This window comes from Gigantopelta aegis, chromosome 12 (genome assembly GCF_016097555.1).
Source record: "Gigantopelta aegis isolate Gae_Host chromosome 12, Gae_host_genome, whole genome shotgun sequence".
In the NCBI taxonomy this organism is placed as follows: domain Eukaryota; kingdom Metazoa; phylum Mollusca; class Gastropoda; order Neomphalida; family Peltospiridae; genus Gigantopelta; species Gigantopelta aegis.
The window spans coordinates 14,300,606-14,318,102 of record NC_054710.1 but is presented as its reverse complement, the minus strand read 5'-3'; the positions used below and the strand labels follow the sequence as shown (position 1 = coordinate 14,318,102).

Below are 17,497 nucleotides of genomic sequence, written 5' to 3'. Positions count from 1 at the left end.
GTGCACTGACAGGAGCGAGAAATGGCCCATTGGACCCACCGACGGGCGTCATAGAATTATGAAAATACATGTATGTTTTATAGGCTAACTGATTTTGTCCGAATTTCCCCATTGTTTTAACGGATTGAGTAAATTGTTCTCCAACACCAGGGGATAGTTGTTCCCCAGCCCCCCCCCCCCCCCCCCCCCCTAAAAAAAAAAAAGATAATAAAAATAAATAAATCCGCAAATGATAATAGCGGTCCGCATTGACTATGGTCCGAACAGCGGGTCACACTAGTGTCTATTTCCGCTTCCTTTGTGTTGACTTGATTCTCTTGGTGAATTTAGTTTATATGTATAGGCCCCTAGTTTGTTGTATTCTGCGATTAGCGACACAAAGCAAGGATCCAGTATCAGGTGGGTATGTTGAAAAAAATTATGATGATATGATGATGATACGAGTGTTTTTATCATTTTATACACAAACTGATATTTACTTTCGGGCTATACTTGTATACTGATAACCAAAATAAAACACTGATTCGGACTGAGTGGATATAAGGATATGTTTTATTTAACGACACACTCAACACATTTTATTTACGGTTATATGGCGTCAGACATGGTTAAGGACCAAACAAATATTGGAGAAGAAACCTGCTGTCGTAAATAATAATGTTATGATTACTTTAACAAGGTGACAATCATCCCAGTGATATCTTGAGAAATGTAAATAATCATGTTATGATTCCTGTAACACCAAGGTGGAAATCATCCAAGTGATATCTTGAGAAATGTAAATAATCATGTTATGATTCCTGTAACACATAGTGACAATCAGCCCAGTGATATCTTGAGAAATGTAAATAACCATGTTTCGACTCCTGTAACACAAGGTGACAATCATCTCATTGATATCTTGAGAAATGTAAATAATCATGTTATGATTCCTGTAACACCAAGGTGACAATCATCCCAGTGATATCTTGAGAAATGTAAATAATCATGTTATGATTCCTGTAACACATAGTGACAATCAGCCCAGTGATATCTTGAGAAATGTAAATAATCATGCTATGATCCCTGTAACACAAGGTGACAATCATCCCAGTGATATCCAGGGCACAATATTTCACGTGAACCGCCGTTCTGTTCGCGTGTCGGTTACGCAAAGTTAAATTTACGTGAACCGCAAACTGGTTACGTCATGGCCTGTAAAAGTTCAGAAATTAAAACTTGCAAACTTCACGATTAAAGGACGTTTATTCACGCAGACATACTACTAGTATTTTGACAAGTGTTTTAGGCTGTATTTTAGATTCTTGATGTGCAGCAAATCAGTAAACAATGTTATATTTCAAAAGTTGTAATTTGCAACCAGTTAAAGTAAATACTCAGTATAGAGTCGAGCCAAAAGTTTTGAAGAAATGTGCTCAGACCGCTGGGGACGGCTAAATTATCTGCTGTTATTTTATCTCTAAAGGAATATATGTAGACATAATATTGGATTGGCTATAATTTTAACGTAAACAGGAATCCAATAGTGTCACAAATTTTTTAAAATACTAACATCGCATTATGAGCTTTAAAAAACCCAAACATTTGGCACGTATCTGTAGTATAGAAGTACCATCGATAAAGTGAAAGTAGCATAGCCACCGCAAAATGCAAAAAGGAACCCTCAAAATTATTATGTATATATTTCAAAGGCGTAGCGCCCATTACGCACAGTACGCATGTGCGTAATGCAAAAACAAAATCCGGGAATAGGTCGAGGCTGTCTGTAGTTGTTCTATAAAATATCCTCTTAAAAAAAAGGCTCTGCGTGTGCTGTAACCTCACCGTGGTGCAGGGGTGTAACATTCTCTTTCAGAATGGCCAATACAGTACAAAATTGAAGTTTTGAGTAAAATTCAGTATCTGTGATATTTGTGTTTTTGCACAGTTCTTTACACTGTTTTTGTTTGTCTTGAATTTTTATATTGATGTTGATCATCATTTTATTTACTTGCATTACCATAGTTTGTCACCAAATAGCCGATGTATTTTTCGTGCTGGGGTGTCGTTAAACATTCATTCATTCATTCATTCATTCCAAAAAGGCTCAGATTGCATCTACAGACGTCCTGAGTTTCAAACTTTTCACTGGGGAAGGCCCCCCGAATATCCCTGCTCGGGCATGCCTTTGGCGTGTGTAATGCTAAGAAAATGTCTGGCTACGCCCCTGTATTTTATTTCTGTACTTTGGCTGATATTCAGTTCTTTTATAATATTGTTAACTTTAGCAAGCATTAAAGACATTTCTTTTTTGTCAAATGTTTTCTTTTGTATTTGTTTTAACTTTGTTTCAGCTAAAAACTATGCATTTAAAATATAATTTCAACGTAATTTTGAGGTATCCGATCAGGTAACCCACAGGTTACGCAACTATAATTCACGTAACCGAACAATTGGTTACCTAGGTAAAAACCACGTGAACCGACTTCTGGTTCCCTCAGATTTCGAAATATTTTCCCCTGGATATCTTGAGAAATGTAAATAATCATGCTATGGTCCCTGTAACACAAGGTGACAATCATCCCAGTGATATCTTGAGAAATGTAAATACTCATGTTATGATTCCTGTAACACATCATCCCAGTGACATCTTGAGAAATGTAAATACTCATGTTATGATCCCTGTAACACAAGGTGACAATCATCTCATTGATATATTGAGAAATGTAAATAATCATGCTATGATCCCTGTAACACATGGTGACAATCATCTCATTGATATATTGAGAAATGTAAATAATCATGCTATGATCCCTGTAACACATGGTGACAATCATCCCAGTCATATCTTGAGAAATGTAAATAATCATGTTATGATCCCTGTAACACAAGGTGACAATCATCTCATTGATATATTGAGAAATGTAAATAATCATGCTATGATCCCTGTAACACATGGTGACAATCATCCCAGTCATATCTTGAGAAATGTAAATAATCATGTTATGATTCATGTAACACAAGGTGACAATCATCCCAGTGATATCTTGAGAAATGTAAATAATCATGCTATGATCCCTGTAACACATGGTGACAATCATCCCAGTGATATCTTGAGAAATGTAAATAATCATGTTATGATTCATGTAACACAAGGTGACAATCATCCCAGTGATATCTTGAGAAATGTAAATAATCATGTTTTGATTCCTGTAACACATGGTGACAATCATCCCAGTGATATATTTAGTTATGCATTTACCCCTGTTATGGACACCATATAACCGTAAATAAAATGTGTTGAGTGTGTCGTTAAATAAAACATTTCTTTCTTTCTTTACCCCTGTTATGAACTGTGTACCACATAATGATAACCACCCTGGTGATGATGTTATTAGTAAAAAATCTATTTTCTTCAAATATGGACTGTATAACACTTGATGATAACCACCCCAATGATTGTTTTAGAAATGTACATACTCGAGTTATGAATTCTGTAACATGTTGATGCTATTTATAGAAATGTACTCACTCCAGTTATGAACTGTGTAACACATGGTGATAATCATTCCAATAATGATGTTATTATTAGTAACAACCTACCTTTAACAAGTGTAAACTGTATATCACATGATGAAAATTACCCCAAGGATATTTTGAGAAATGTACATACCCCAGTTATGAATTCTTTAACACATACTGATAATCATTCCAGTGATGATATTACTAGTAACAACCTACTTTTTCCAAGTGTTAACTGTATATCACATGATGACAAACATCCCAATGATATTTTTAGAAATGCAATGATATCCCAGTTATGAACTGTGTACCACAAGATGATAACCTTTCTAGTGATGATGTTATTAGTATTAGTATTAGTAATGATACATGTGATACATGTTGAGCACTTTTGCAGAGATGTTCCCAAAAATGTACTTGCCTCATTTACCAACTCTGTAACACCTACCGACAACCATACTTGTGATATTATTAACAATATTTCAAATAATAACTCTGGTATACTAAATGACAACCATCCTAACAAATCTGCAAATATATCTTTCTCAAATATGAACTTTGTATCACATACTGACAACCCAACTATTGGTGTTATTAACAATTTGTCTACTAATACCGATAAACCAGATAGAGATACAATAAATACAGACCAGCAAAAGAAATGAATTAATATGGAATCTATACATTTTCTTAGTTTAAATGTATGTTGGCTCAAAAGCAAATTATTGATACCTGAATTTGTTGAAATTGTCATCAAATATGATATTTTGTGCTTTACTGAGACCAAAATCGATGAATCGGATAAACTTTCAATTCTTCTACCTGGTTATACCTTTTACCTGAATAACCGGCAAAAGAAACTACGGCCCTCTGGTGGCATAGCTATTGCTATCAAAGATGAGTTGGTCACCAGTCTCAATATTGATGTCACCGACAAATCAGAATTTGTATCTTGGCTCCAAATCCCAAGTGAGAATATAGGCCTACGTGAAAAAATTGTTGATTGGTATACTTTATATTCCCCCAATAAATTCCCCTTATTACAAGGAAATTACATTTACTATTATTGAATATGAAATAAATCAGCACACAAAATTAGGAAGTCCATTGATGTTACTTGGTGATTTTAAAGGGACATTCCCGAGTTTGCTGCAACTTTTAAGGTGTTATCGACTAATATAGCAATTAAATATCTCAAAATGACAATAAATATCAAGTTTTTTTTACAAATTTGAGTTTTCAGAATTTCAAACATGAAAAATTAACTATGTTAATGGAAACTAAAGACATTAACTCACTATTGGCACATGCTATTTTTAATATAAAAATAAATTGCTATTAAAATCTTAGTTCAGGTTGCCTGTATATAATACCATATCTACGGGCAGTTGTATATGGCAAGTCAAATAGCATATGTAAAAAGAAATTATTGAAATCTTTACAGTATGAATTATAAGCCAAAACCAACTTTTCCTCAGTGCTAACTTTAATTCAAACTCCATTCAGAGCCATGTACAGAAAGTATTGTCAAGGTCAAGGTCATTGTGAACTTGGTCGAGTGATGGCTAATTAATCAACCAGTATAATTTAATTATATAAAATGACAAAACCATACTATTTTTTATTATGCACTGAATATGTGCTATACTGATAACACATTTTTCAAAAAGTGTCCAGCTATGTGTCTTTATGACAACCAGGGTCTGGTGTATTCTGACATAACCGGACAACCTCACTGAAACTGTTGTTTCTACAGTGCAACCTAATGTAATGTACACCTCAAAAGGCATATATATTGCACACAGTTTTGTACAAATGCAATATGTCATTAAACAATAAAATGTTTTAAAATAAAACTGAAGACATTTACTTTCAGTTGGGTGTGTGTACTCAGGTATATATGTAGAGACAACAAAGACAGTCAGAATAACTCTACCCCTTTAAAGAATTCCATTAAAACACGTGCACTTGATTGACCCCTAGATTATGAAGACCTTAACAGGCACATCAAAGAAATATCAGTATTAAAAAAATGCACTGTCTGAGGAAGGAAACACAAACATGACTGTACCTGTATGAAGTAATGACTTAATATCCTGAACATTAGTGTTGGGAGGAAATCCTGTATGCTGGGTGTACGTGTGTTCAAATTACCAGGTGTGGGAATTTCAAATCCATCGGCCATGCCGATTTTCATAATGAATCATCAAAACCATTGCCAGCCACCAATATTACTCGTTATATTTTATTTATAGCCTACTGTAGTTGGAGGTTTTAATAGTTGTGATATCTGGAATTAACATGCAGCTTTCACACATTTATTTTTGATTAATTACTGAAAAAAGCAATTTTTAAATAACAAAATTATCCGAACATCTATTTTCTTGCATTATTTTCTAATCCAGATGAATACAATATGTACATTGGATGTATTCCTACAATCTGTAATCCAGCATTTTATTTAGCTAGTAACATTAAGTAATACAGCTTTAACAATGAAATAAATTATCAACTTAATCCAAGGCAGATAATCAAATCTGGAAAGAAATGGTTTTGAATCTAGTATGCACTCAAAATGCTTTTCATGAGAGTTAACTAAGTGATTGTTTAGAAAACAAAATTGATCTGGAGACTTAAATATATGTTTAACAACCTTATTGTTTTGTATATAAATAACAACAGCTAGAAGGCAAAATAGGGACAACAAATTTAATTATGTTTTTGGTAAGGCTGAAAAGAAAACAATTACTTGTTTCCTATTACATGCTGGACAAATATAGGGTAGGTAGGTAGGAAAAACATTTTATTTTGGATTTATATTAAATAAAGGTGTTGACTACTGGTATCCAAAATAACCTGTGCATGTATAGAAATGCATTATGCAAACCAACAATACCATTCATCACAGTGTTTACCCTAGTAATGAAGTAAGGCATGGTACTGACGTTTTGGGGGCATATTTTATGTGCAGTTTTAAATATAAGGGCTTTTTTTTCCATTATACAATTTTCAAAAGGACAAAAACCGTATGGTCATTTTATTTTCTATATCTATTTCATAACTTAATTAAAAAAAGGAAATATGTAGTACTATCCACATAGGTGTGTTTAAAGGCTTCTTTTCACTTGGGCATCTTATAAATGTATAAAAGGCAAGGCATTTTTTATTTTGAGGGCAACATGGTGCTAAACTATCTGTGGGAGAGTACATACAAAAGACCCCTTGCTGTTTAATAATGGGCGGAAGGTTTACTAGCTCTCATACTAACACTTAACTTGTGTAGGGGAGACCGGGGCACAGTGGATGAAGGGGCACAGTGAATCTGTCTATTTTTAGAGAAATTGATACTTTGTAATAACAAGATGATGTCATCAGTTTATACCTCTAGGCAATCCCCAACTGAATTAGTGCACGATTCAAGACCAGATTTCACTGCAGAACAATTACAAGGTAAAGTATGTTTTTCACTACCTAAAGTAAAATTTGCATGCTCTATTGTTTTTGTCATTTAGTATAGATCATCCAGTAATAAGTAACTAAGCACTTGTTTGTAATTAGAGGGCTGTTTCATGCAGTTAATAACCATGTGCTCTGTCTGCTGCAGGCAGCCATTTTTAAAACAATGCCACAAGAGGGCATTAAGTGCATTTGGGGTACAGTGAATCGGGGTACAGTGGCTCATTTTGACAAGTGATTCACTGTGCCCCGGAAAATTTTCAAAACTTTATAGGGCAGGTCCAAAACCGTATTGAAGCTACTGATGAGGCAATCTTTGAAGTGAAGTTCTTGAGACGTGAGAAACCAGTCATTGACATTTATTTTTCCAAATGTAGAAGACATATCAGATGTTTCGTTCGAAGATGTTGTAGGGAAGTTGCCTGTTTCCAACCAACAAGGTGGCACAGCCCGTGTGGCACGCCATATGGTATTTCCAGTGGACCTCACCTCTTACTCAGATGTGCTGTGCTAGGTTAACATGAGTTAACATCTTCAACCAGGGGATTCATTGACCTGTTTTGAATATTGCACGACCCACAGTTTAGTTTAAAATGTTTTGCAAGACATGCACATACTATGTTACCTTTGTACTTGTTCACTGTTTATAACCTTGAACACTAGGTTTAACTGTAACAGGTTGTTTAGGACTATTTTAAATTCAGTTATTATAATTTTATTTCCTTTTGCCTACACTTCGAAGGCATAGGCAACTATTGCCTCAAGTGCCTAATTTTGCTATCTTTGTTATCAACAACATCTTTTTAAGCACAGTTATTTTGGTATTTGTCAAATTTTCATATTTAAGAATACAATGTTTGTGAACATTAAATTGGAATATGGAGTCTTTTTTTTAACATTTGATTTACTGTGCCCCGTTCAGTGGTTCACTCTGCCCCGGTACCTGCCCACAGTGAATCAATTTTTTTTTTTTTTAAATTTCCATTCAGCAAAAAATGGTGGCAATTGGCAGGTTATAAGTAAACATGTTTTATAGAGGTGAAGTTCTTCTATCATTTCCACCATCAACATTAAGCATGCCGACTTTAACATATAAATAATATTAAACAGAAGATTTCCGATCCACTGTGCCCCGGTCTCCCCTACTGGTCCAGGACAGACTTAGTTCAACCTTAATTAGATAGAAACCAGTAAATAAGTTATAACAATTTCTTTTAATGAAAACTGAAAAGAAGGGTTCTATATTTATCTGTCCAACAATAACATTTAAAAAAAAAATATATTATGAATATTATCTTTCCTAGTGTATCTAAGAAATGGTAGACTTGTCAATATTATAATTTACAATGTTAGTTTTATTCTGTATGCATCCAGTATTAAAGTACACACGTGGTTTGAAGCAATCAATTGGTCCAATGAATAGAAATGCTGTACAAATGCTCAGGATGCTCAAACGAATGTTGAAAAGTAAAGTTTGTTTTATTTAACGACGCCACTAGAGCACATTGATTTTTATCTTTAATATCATCGGCTATTGGACGTCAAACACATGGTCATTCTGACACTGTTTTTAGTGGAAACCTGCGAAGTTCCCAGTGACCACTTACAAAAAATAACGAAACACATCGAGATGTTACTGACATATTTAATCATTTGATTTGGCAGTAAACTCCATCAATATCGGTAAACATTCCCTCCCCTAGTTTATCAGAAGGTCACTAAATTTCTACAAGGACAGTTTGTCGCTGGAGTAAATCATTAAATATAATTATTATTATTATTATTAATCGGAACACCTCGCTACGCTAGATGTGGAGTAAATCGGAAAAGATCGCATATATTCGTGAAAACAATTTTCCGACTCTTCGCCCGATATCTCACGAAAGTTACTGAACTTCAAATTGAAGGGAAGTAACTCCATCAATCAATTGTTAGAATAAAACAGTTCGTGGCTAAAGGCCCTTTTCCATGGAGCGTATTTCCGCGCCGAAAGCCGCGCGTGTTTTGTCCGCGCCGAACACGCGCTGCTTTTAAGAAAATCGCTTCACAGTATCTACTATACAAGCGGACAACGCTAGAAATGTCATAATTACGTCATTAATGTAGGGGTTTCCCTTCCGGAAGCGATAATGAAGTTTGATTTGCACACACATGAAAAATTGATCGAATTGGTGAGAAGTCATCCTTGTTTATACCAGTCCACCATTGCTGAACACAAGCACTTCCACTTACAAAAAAACATTTGGAAGGAAATAGCAAACGAAATGGATATGAAAGAAATGAACGGTAAATAGGCCTATTCTCGGACACTGATCAATCTGTTAAATTATAGCATTTGGGATTTACCCATTTTAAATAATTTTCTACCGTTTGTTTACCTTCCCCGAAGTACACAGGCACCCAGCCAAGTAATTTTAAGTATATCTTAACAATTACGTCTTTTTGCATATATTGCTAATACCCGAAATGCGTCCTAACCCTAGGATCATCCTATTTTGTTTAAAACGAATCTGCGCACACGAGGGGATGCAGACGACTCGTCCCCTGGACGATTCATCCTCCAAAAATTCGTCAACTGGTCAACTCGAGACAATAAAAATAAAATAAATAATGACAAATAAACATTATAAAAGATAAAACATAGAAAAATAACAATAAGTAAATACAAAATCAAGCAAAGGGATGCAGACGATTCGTTCACGATCAATTCGTCCCCTGCAAGATCAAAAATTACTTCTGGACATTTAAATTTAAATAAAATAAATGCAACAAACAAAAAGCACCCCACAAAAACTACTAAACAAACAGATTACGTCTGAAGAGAAACGTGTTCATCCGGTCGCTTTAATTAATTAATTAATTATTTATTTATTTAGTTTATTTGATGAAACCATTTATGAATATATTATTATCTTTTCTACCTGCTTGTTTGTTTAGTAATATATTAGAGTAATCACTTGATTGATCCGTCGACCTACTGTACCATGAGTGAATGCTCGCTCTGTAAACTACACCAGTTACCTGTTTTGCCTCTCTCTCTCTCTCTCTCTCTCTCTCTCTCTCTCTCTCTCTCTCTCTCTCTCTCTCTCTCTCTCTCTCTCTCTCTCTCGCTACACACACGCACACACACACACTAAGGCCGTAGCTAGGATTTTATTGTGTGTGGGTGTAGTTTGAAGCAAGTGGACGAATTTTAATGTATTTTATAACTCAACCTCTAATTCTCAACTCTAAAAACAAATACCTTCACTTTCATAATAACCAATTTAGGAAAAACAATACGTTTATAAGGAAAGACGGAATAAAGATTATCCCAAGTTTATTGTTCATTCCAGTACTGTGAGCAATCTGGCAGATGACAGCCATCCAAGTTCTTCAGAAGGAGAGGAATCCCGCTATAGTCACGATGAAATGGAGGAGGAAAGTGCTGCAGAGACACACCAAGAACCAGATACTCAAGGTACATAGTGCTTTACATATTTAGTCCTCTTCGAACATATTGTACTTGCCATGGTAAAGCATGTCTGTTAAAATATTTGGTAAACATTTCTCTTATCTTTATTGCCTCAGCTGTGCCTCTTGTGCCTAATCTATCTAGTGGTTGAAGGCCTGCTGCTTGGTCACAACTGGTGTCATCCAACAATTCTGTGGTTGTCTTAGATTGTCTTTGTAACATATTATGCAGCACAGTTGTTGCCTTAACAATTTTGATGACACTATCTGGCATAACTGCAATTTTAGTGTGGTACACTCGCCATCTTTGTGATAAAATCCCAAAGGCATTCTCTACAATTCGTCTTGCACGACTATGGCGGTAGTTGTAGACGTCTTGTTCCTCACTTGTGTTTTTTCCTGGATAGGTCCTCATCATATGTCGTTGCAACGGAAAAGCCTCGTCTGCTACTACCACATAGGGCATTGGACCTAATTCCTCAACTCCATTAATAACATCATCCTTGGGTAACTACCGGCCTCGGTGGCGTCGTGGTTAGGCCATCGGTCTACAGGCTGGTAGGTACTGGGTTCAGATCCCAGTCGAGGCATGGGATTTTTAATCCAGATGCCGACTCCAAACCCTGAGTGAATGCTCCGCAAGGCTCAATGGGTAGGTGTAAACCACGTGCACCGACCAGTGATCCATAACTGGTTCAACAAAGGCCATGGCTTGTGCTATCCTACCTGTGGGAAGCACAAATAAAATATCCTTTGCTGCCTGTCGTAAAAGAGTTGCCTATGTGGCGACAGCGGGTTTCCTCTAAAAAAAAACCAGTGTCAGAATGACCATATGTTTGATGTCCCAATAGCCGATGATAAGATAAAAAAATCAATGTGCTCTAGTGGCGTCGTTAAATAAAACAAACTTTACTTTTTTGTTTTTGTTTAGTGAACCAATATACATAAGCACAATAACAACACGTTTGTAAATATTAATTTTACCTTTGACCTCAGATGTATTGTCATAAACTCTGAACACATCGTATGGTGCGTCTCTCCTGGCTTCCAGTGACGAATAATTATTGGATACATTGGCCGGAGTACTCGATTCCTCACCTGTCCAGATAAATAAAATATTTATACCAAATCCTGTTAATCTCGCTGGACAAGTTACACGCTAAGCAGTCGGTATGCTTACTTACTTAATCCGTTTCGTGCATAGTGTTAGAGAGGAAACCCGCTACATTTTATAATTAGTAGCAAGTGATATTTTATATGCACCATCCCACAGACAGGATAGCACATACCACGGCCTTTGATATACCAGTCGTGGTGCACTGGATGAAGCGAGACAGCGCAATGGACCCACCGACGGGCATCAATCCCAGACCGACCACGCATCAAGTGAGCGCTTTACCACTAAGCTGTGGACAATCACCGAAGCGAGTGACACACACACACACACACACACACACACACACACAGAGAGAGAGAGAGAGAGAGAGAGAGAGAGAGAGAGAGAGAGAGAGAGAGAGAGAGAGAGAGAGAGAGAGAGAGAGAGAGAGAGAGAGAGAGAGAGAGAGAGAGAGAGAGAGAGAGAGAGAGAGTATTACATTCACGTTTTCTCGGGCAGAATTTTGAAAATAGCAATTAGTAAAAAAAGTACGTAAGAAATTAGTAAGAAATGTACTGGAATTTCAAGCCCTGTCTTGAAAAGTCCATAAATTTGAAATTAACCTTGAAAAGTACTTGAAAACTGCAGAATGTCATAAAAAGTCCTAAAAGTAATTGAAAAGTCCTTGAATTTCTGTATATTGTGCTTGAAAATAATTATTTCAATAAAGATAGTAACAATTTAAAATATTAGTGGCGAGAGTGTACATGTTTTTTGACGAATGCGGATCATTTACTGTTGATTCGGTGGCTTCGGTAACTTTCGTACGGTTCCGGTAGCGTCTACAAGTTTGTTCATATATTTCTGTGATCGTTCGTCAAGCTTAATTATATTGCAAATGGCCGCTTGCATCAGCGAACACGTTTGAGACGTAAAATGTCCTTGAATTTCATAAGAAAAAGCCTTGAAAAGTCCTCGAATGAGATCAGGAAATTTCTGTATGAACCATGTTCCACGTAATACTTATGTTGTGGAAGGGTTAGACAGTCACTGGCAATCTGATCTAATGGATATGGTCAGTTTGGCTAAATACAATGACGGGGTGAGATACCTCATGGTGATCATTGACCTGTTCTCCAGGTACTTGTGGGTGCTACCACTCAAGCCGAAAAAGGGGAACGACGTGGTAGATGCTTTGACAGAATTCTGGAAATTAGAGTCCAGAAAACCCAAACTGTTTCAGTCCGATTCAGGGTCAGAATACAAGAACCATAAGGTCAAAGCATTGTTGAAGTCACATGGCATAACACAGCTGTTTGCTCTAAATTAAACCAAAGCAAGTTATGCCGAACGGGTCATTAAAACGATCAAAATGCGTCTCTATCGCTACATGTTTACTTTACTTACAAGTACACGGATGTCCTAGAGAAAGTCGTCTATAGCTATAACCACACCAAGCATCGAATGTTAGATCAAACACCAGCCAGTGTCAACCAAACGAACGAAGGAGAGGTCCGTCTGTCTCAGTACCTGATCAAACATAAAAAGGCAATCCACAAAAAGAAGTTTACATTTAACATAGGTGATAAAGTACGAGTCAGTCATCTTTGGGGCACCTTTGATCGGGAATACCAAGAGAAATGGTCTGGCGAAATATTTACCATTGAGAAAAGGTACTGGTCTCAAGGTAAAGACTTGTACAAATTAAAGGACTGGGGTGGTGTTGCCATCGAAGGGACATTCTATGCAGCTGAACTTCAAAAGGTGACTGAGAATCCTGATCAACTGTACCGTATCCAAGACATTATGAAAAGGAGAACTCGTAACAAACAGAAAAAATGGCTTCACTGGCCTAAGAAGTACAATTCGTGGATTCAAGAAGCAGACGTTGTTCGATATCAGACAGTATAAAAGACCTCGGCACATGTTTGACTTTTCATTATTATGGAAGAAATTGTAGAGACACAACCTCTGTCAAGAAGTCATTCGGGTGATACCTGGACATTTTTTGGTAAACGTGTGGCCAAATCGGAAACAGTATTTTTCTCTCAAATCATCATCATATACGTGGTGGTGATTACGTGTATCATCAACTTATCTCTCGATCGAGGTAATTCAAACTTGTGGACAGCACTACTCAGCAGTAGCTTGGGTTATTTGCTGCCTTATCCCAAGATCAAAACAAATAAGCACCATGGATAAGTACATTACCATTCGAAGAACAGACAGCACGTCTTACCTTCCTGACAACACACACTGGTCTTTTAGAGTCAATCTATATGACAGACTACATCTTGGAAAAAAGTGGGTTGTAGCAGCCACCGAAATCACCATTCAGAACTGGGAAGTTTCGAGAAAATCACACAGCCATGACATTTACGTGTGTTCCAACATCTGCTACAGCTCACATGTTGGAGAAAGAAAGGAGCCCTTGCTGAGACGCATCTGTTTGATAGGGAATAAAAAGGAAAAATCTTTTATGTTTCCAAACTATGATTACGTACCCCTGAGACTGGAAGATGTGCATATCGTGGTCATCTATATACAGGATGCAGATGGCAATCCAGCCTCATTTATCACAGGACCAGTGACGGTGACACTGCACGTAAAGCCACAGCCTTTTCGGTTTTGAAATATGGCTGAATACATTCTAAAACATTACAATTATTTAAAACTGATGACGAATATTCACGATTACCATATGACTCTGGGATTGCTGAATGATATGAATGAAGAACGAATGTTGGCCTTGGTGGAGATCGTTCAAGGGTTGCTGGACGGACATATTCACGTCGGAGCAGGACAGAAACGTCGATTTTTACAGTCTAACAATGAATATCTGAACATGATGAAAATGCTCGTATCACCTGCCTTGATGAATAGAACTAAAAAACGTATATTGAAACAAAACACCCCTTTGTTAGCCTTCATTTTGGACGACAGTCACCTGGATCAGATGAAAGCAAAAACTGTATGGTAAGTGGTCACGGATAGCTGGAGATATGCAGGATCTCTATAAATAGGATGTCTGTCAAAAACCATCATCATTTGAGATAGAACGTTCAGAGGAGCAACGTGTCAGACCAGTACAAGCTGTACGTTCCCGACGTGGATAAGTGGACCCGTTTCTACAAACTGCAGGCACACGGCAAACTTCAAACTCACTTCGAAATTCAACGTGGTGGGCAAAGTCAGATCATGTACAGTGTGGATCGATGTCTAAAACTCTATGATCCCACGTGGAAAAAAGAAAAAGAGGAACAGAACAAGCCACCGGCACCCAAAATCGTCATATCTCCCCAACGCAACAGGTGGTAGAGCAAGCCAAGGCCGATCTGAAATGGAAACGAGAACAGAGTGGTGTTGAACAGAAACGACTAGAGCAGACTGGGCAAAAATGGCACAAGCATTTGTGAGAAGTCTATAAAAGGGGGCATGGCAGTTTCAACATCGCCAGTTCACGTCGAACACTTCAACAGTCAACAACATGAATCAGTGTCGCATTTGTTTGGACCCACGACCTAACTCGGCTCGTACGAAATAAACATGGACTCTTGGAATCTGACAATAAGTCTTCGCAGCAGCAGCAACAGCAGCAGCAGCAGCAGCAGCCCCTAAGATTGTTACATCTGTTCACCATGATCGTGTCGGGACCCATGTCGTGTGGAAAGACATTTTTGTTGTACAAACTGCTAAGGGATGGTAAAATCCAGCTACCTCCCCAGCGCATCAACTGGCTCTACAAACGATGGCAACCCCTCTATGATATGATCAAAAAGGTTGCTCGAGTGAAATTTGTTCATGGCATACCCGAGAATTTGGAAAAGGATCGTTAATATGATTCGAGTCAGAAATCTCATCGTGTTGGACGACCTGATGTCTACAGCTGGAAAAGACCCTCGCATCACTGACCTGTTCACGGAAGGAAGTCACCACAGAAACCTCTCTGTGATTGCCATCAACCAGAACCTGTATCACAGCAAGGACCCGACACAGAGAAGAAACTGTCATTACCTGGCACTGTTTAACAACCCCATCGAAAAGCAGCAAGTCCTAACCTTGGCACAGCAGATGTATCCTGGAAATAATCGTCATTTCCTGCAGCGGTTTGAGGAAGCTACCCACAGGCCCTACGGATATCTCTTGATGGACTTGAAACCGACCACGTCCGAACATTGGCGCCTTCGACCTAATGGTTTAGAGACGAGGCCGTTCAAATGGTATAAAAGCACGAACGTAACGGCGAATGTCTCAGAAGAGTTGCAGCCACCGACAAAGAAAGAGCTTTACATGCAAATCATGCAAAGAAACGCATTCAAAAGAAAACTACCAGGCATACCCGGCTACGAAAGTGACGACGAAGAAGAAGATGAGGTGGAACCCTGTCTGAAAAAAGTCAAGAGGATGCAGTCTTGCGATACGTGTGGTCTAGTCTTTAAAGACGGAAGCGACTTGCAGCGACATCTGCGATTTAAAACGTGTGAGGAGGGAAATGAAAATGAAGAAGAGCTATCGCCCGGCCTGGAAAACGAAGGCATTCGTCTCATGGTGGAACGTGAATTCGACATCAATCATGACTATCGAAAGCAAGAGAAAACGCTACGAAGAAAAAAACATGTCCCAAGATGCCATCGAAAGAAACATGAAGACTTTACAATGGAAGTTATTTAAAGACAAGTACTCTCGCTTTCTGACCTATATGCATTACTTTGACAAAGGCCCCAACACGAAAAAACTTCTACAGTCTGTGAATCCTAACCGAGATGTCAGACCACAGATTCGTTCTAAATTAAATCAGTATCGCTCCTGGATCGGCGAATATTTGGACGAAGTAGACGACGACGATACCGATGATGATAATACTGATGATGAGGATGAAGATGAAGAGAAATGAACACTCATATTATTCACATGTCGCCCTTAAGGCCTCTCGATGTAACTCAATGTGTGTCCATTTTATATATGTGTCAGTGATTTTTAATATAGAAATAAATGAAAAACCAAACCATTGCGGGGTTTTTTTTTGGTGTTTTTTACTCTATGACTAGATTTGTGATTGGATATTTTTACCGCTACTTTATAGTAGCAAGAGCTGTGTGTACAAGACAGAACATACCACGACCTTTGATATACCAGAAATAATACACTGGTTGTACTGGCTTGTACTCTAGGAAAATACTTGTGTTTAAAATGCAGTTAAAAGATCATAGGTTAGGTTGGAGCGTTGAGTTGCAGTCACGCATTCTTTCTTCAAAGCAATGGGCTGGGGTGTTTCACACACACACACATTCCTTTCTTCCTTTAACAAACATTCCTTTCTTCTCCTTAACACATATGCCTTTCTTTTTAACAAACAATCCTTTCTTCGAGACAAATATGTCTTTCTTTTCCTATGACTAAAACAAAATAAAATATTTGTGTTCAATTAATCTTTATTTTACAAGAAAGGAAATGTTTTATTTACTCAATATATTTTATTTTACGGTTATACGGACATATGGTTGAGGACCAAAGATATATTGAGGGAGGAAACCCGCTGTCGCCACTACATGGGCTACTCTTTTTGAATAACAGCAATGGATCCTACACCATCCCACAGACAGGATAGTACATACCACAGCCGTTGTCCAGTTGTGGAGCACTGGCTGGATATAGCCTAATGGGCCCACCAACGGGGATCGATGATATATATCGGCTGATTGTACAAAGTTGAAAGGAGGCTGCTTAAAAAAATTCGTAACATAATAAATAAATAAGCAAACAAATAAATAAAAACAAATAAACTATAAATTATTAATTTTTTTAAAAATTATAGAAAAAATGTAATTTCCCCACTTCAGATACGAACGGCGTACCTTCCTCTCTGGACGCGAACTCGTTCGCATTTGACTACTTCACACATGTAAACAAAGTCTGTCATTTAAACCACATATATGCGAGAGACGAAGCACGTTCTTTGGGTATGTTAAAATAGTTTAATAATCTTGTGAA

At 37.4% G+C, this 17,497-nt stretch overlaps 1 long non-coding RNA gene across 1 annotated transcript in view; it reads left to right on the top strand.

Moving 5' to 3' along the window:
* The first annotated feature begins 307 nt into the window (after positions 1–307).
* Positions 308–17,497, top strand: part of LOC121386454 — a 34,783-nt gene continuing 17,593 nt past the window's right edge. The window contains exons 1-2 of the long non-coding RNA XR_005959659.1: positions 308–399; positions 10,293–10,417. This is a non-coding gene — a long non-coding RNA (uncharacterized LOC121386454). The remainder of the gene's footprint in view (positions 400–10,292; positions 10,418–17,497) is intronic.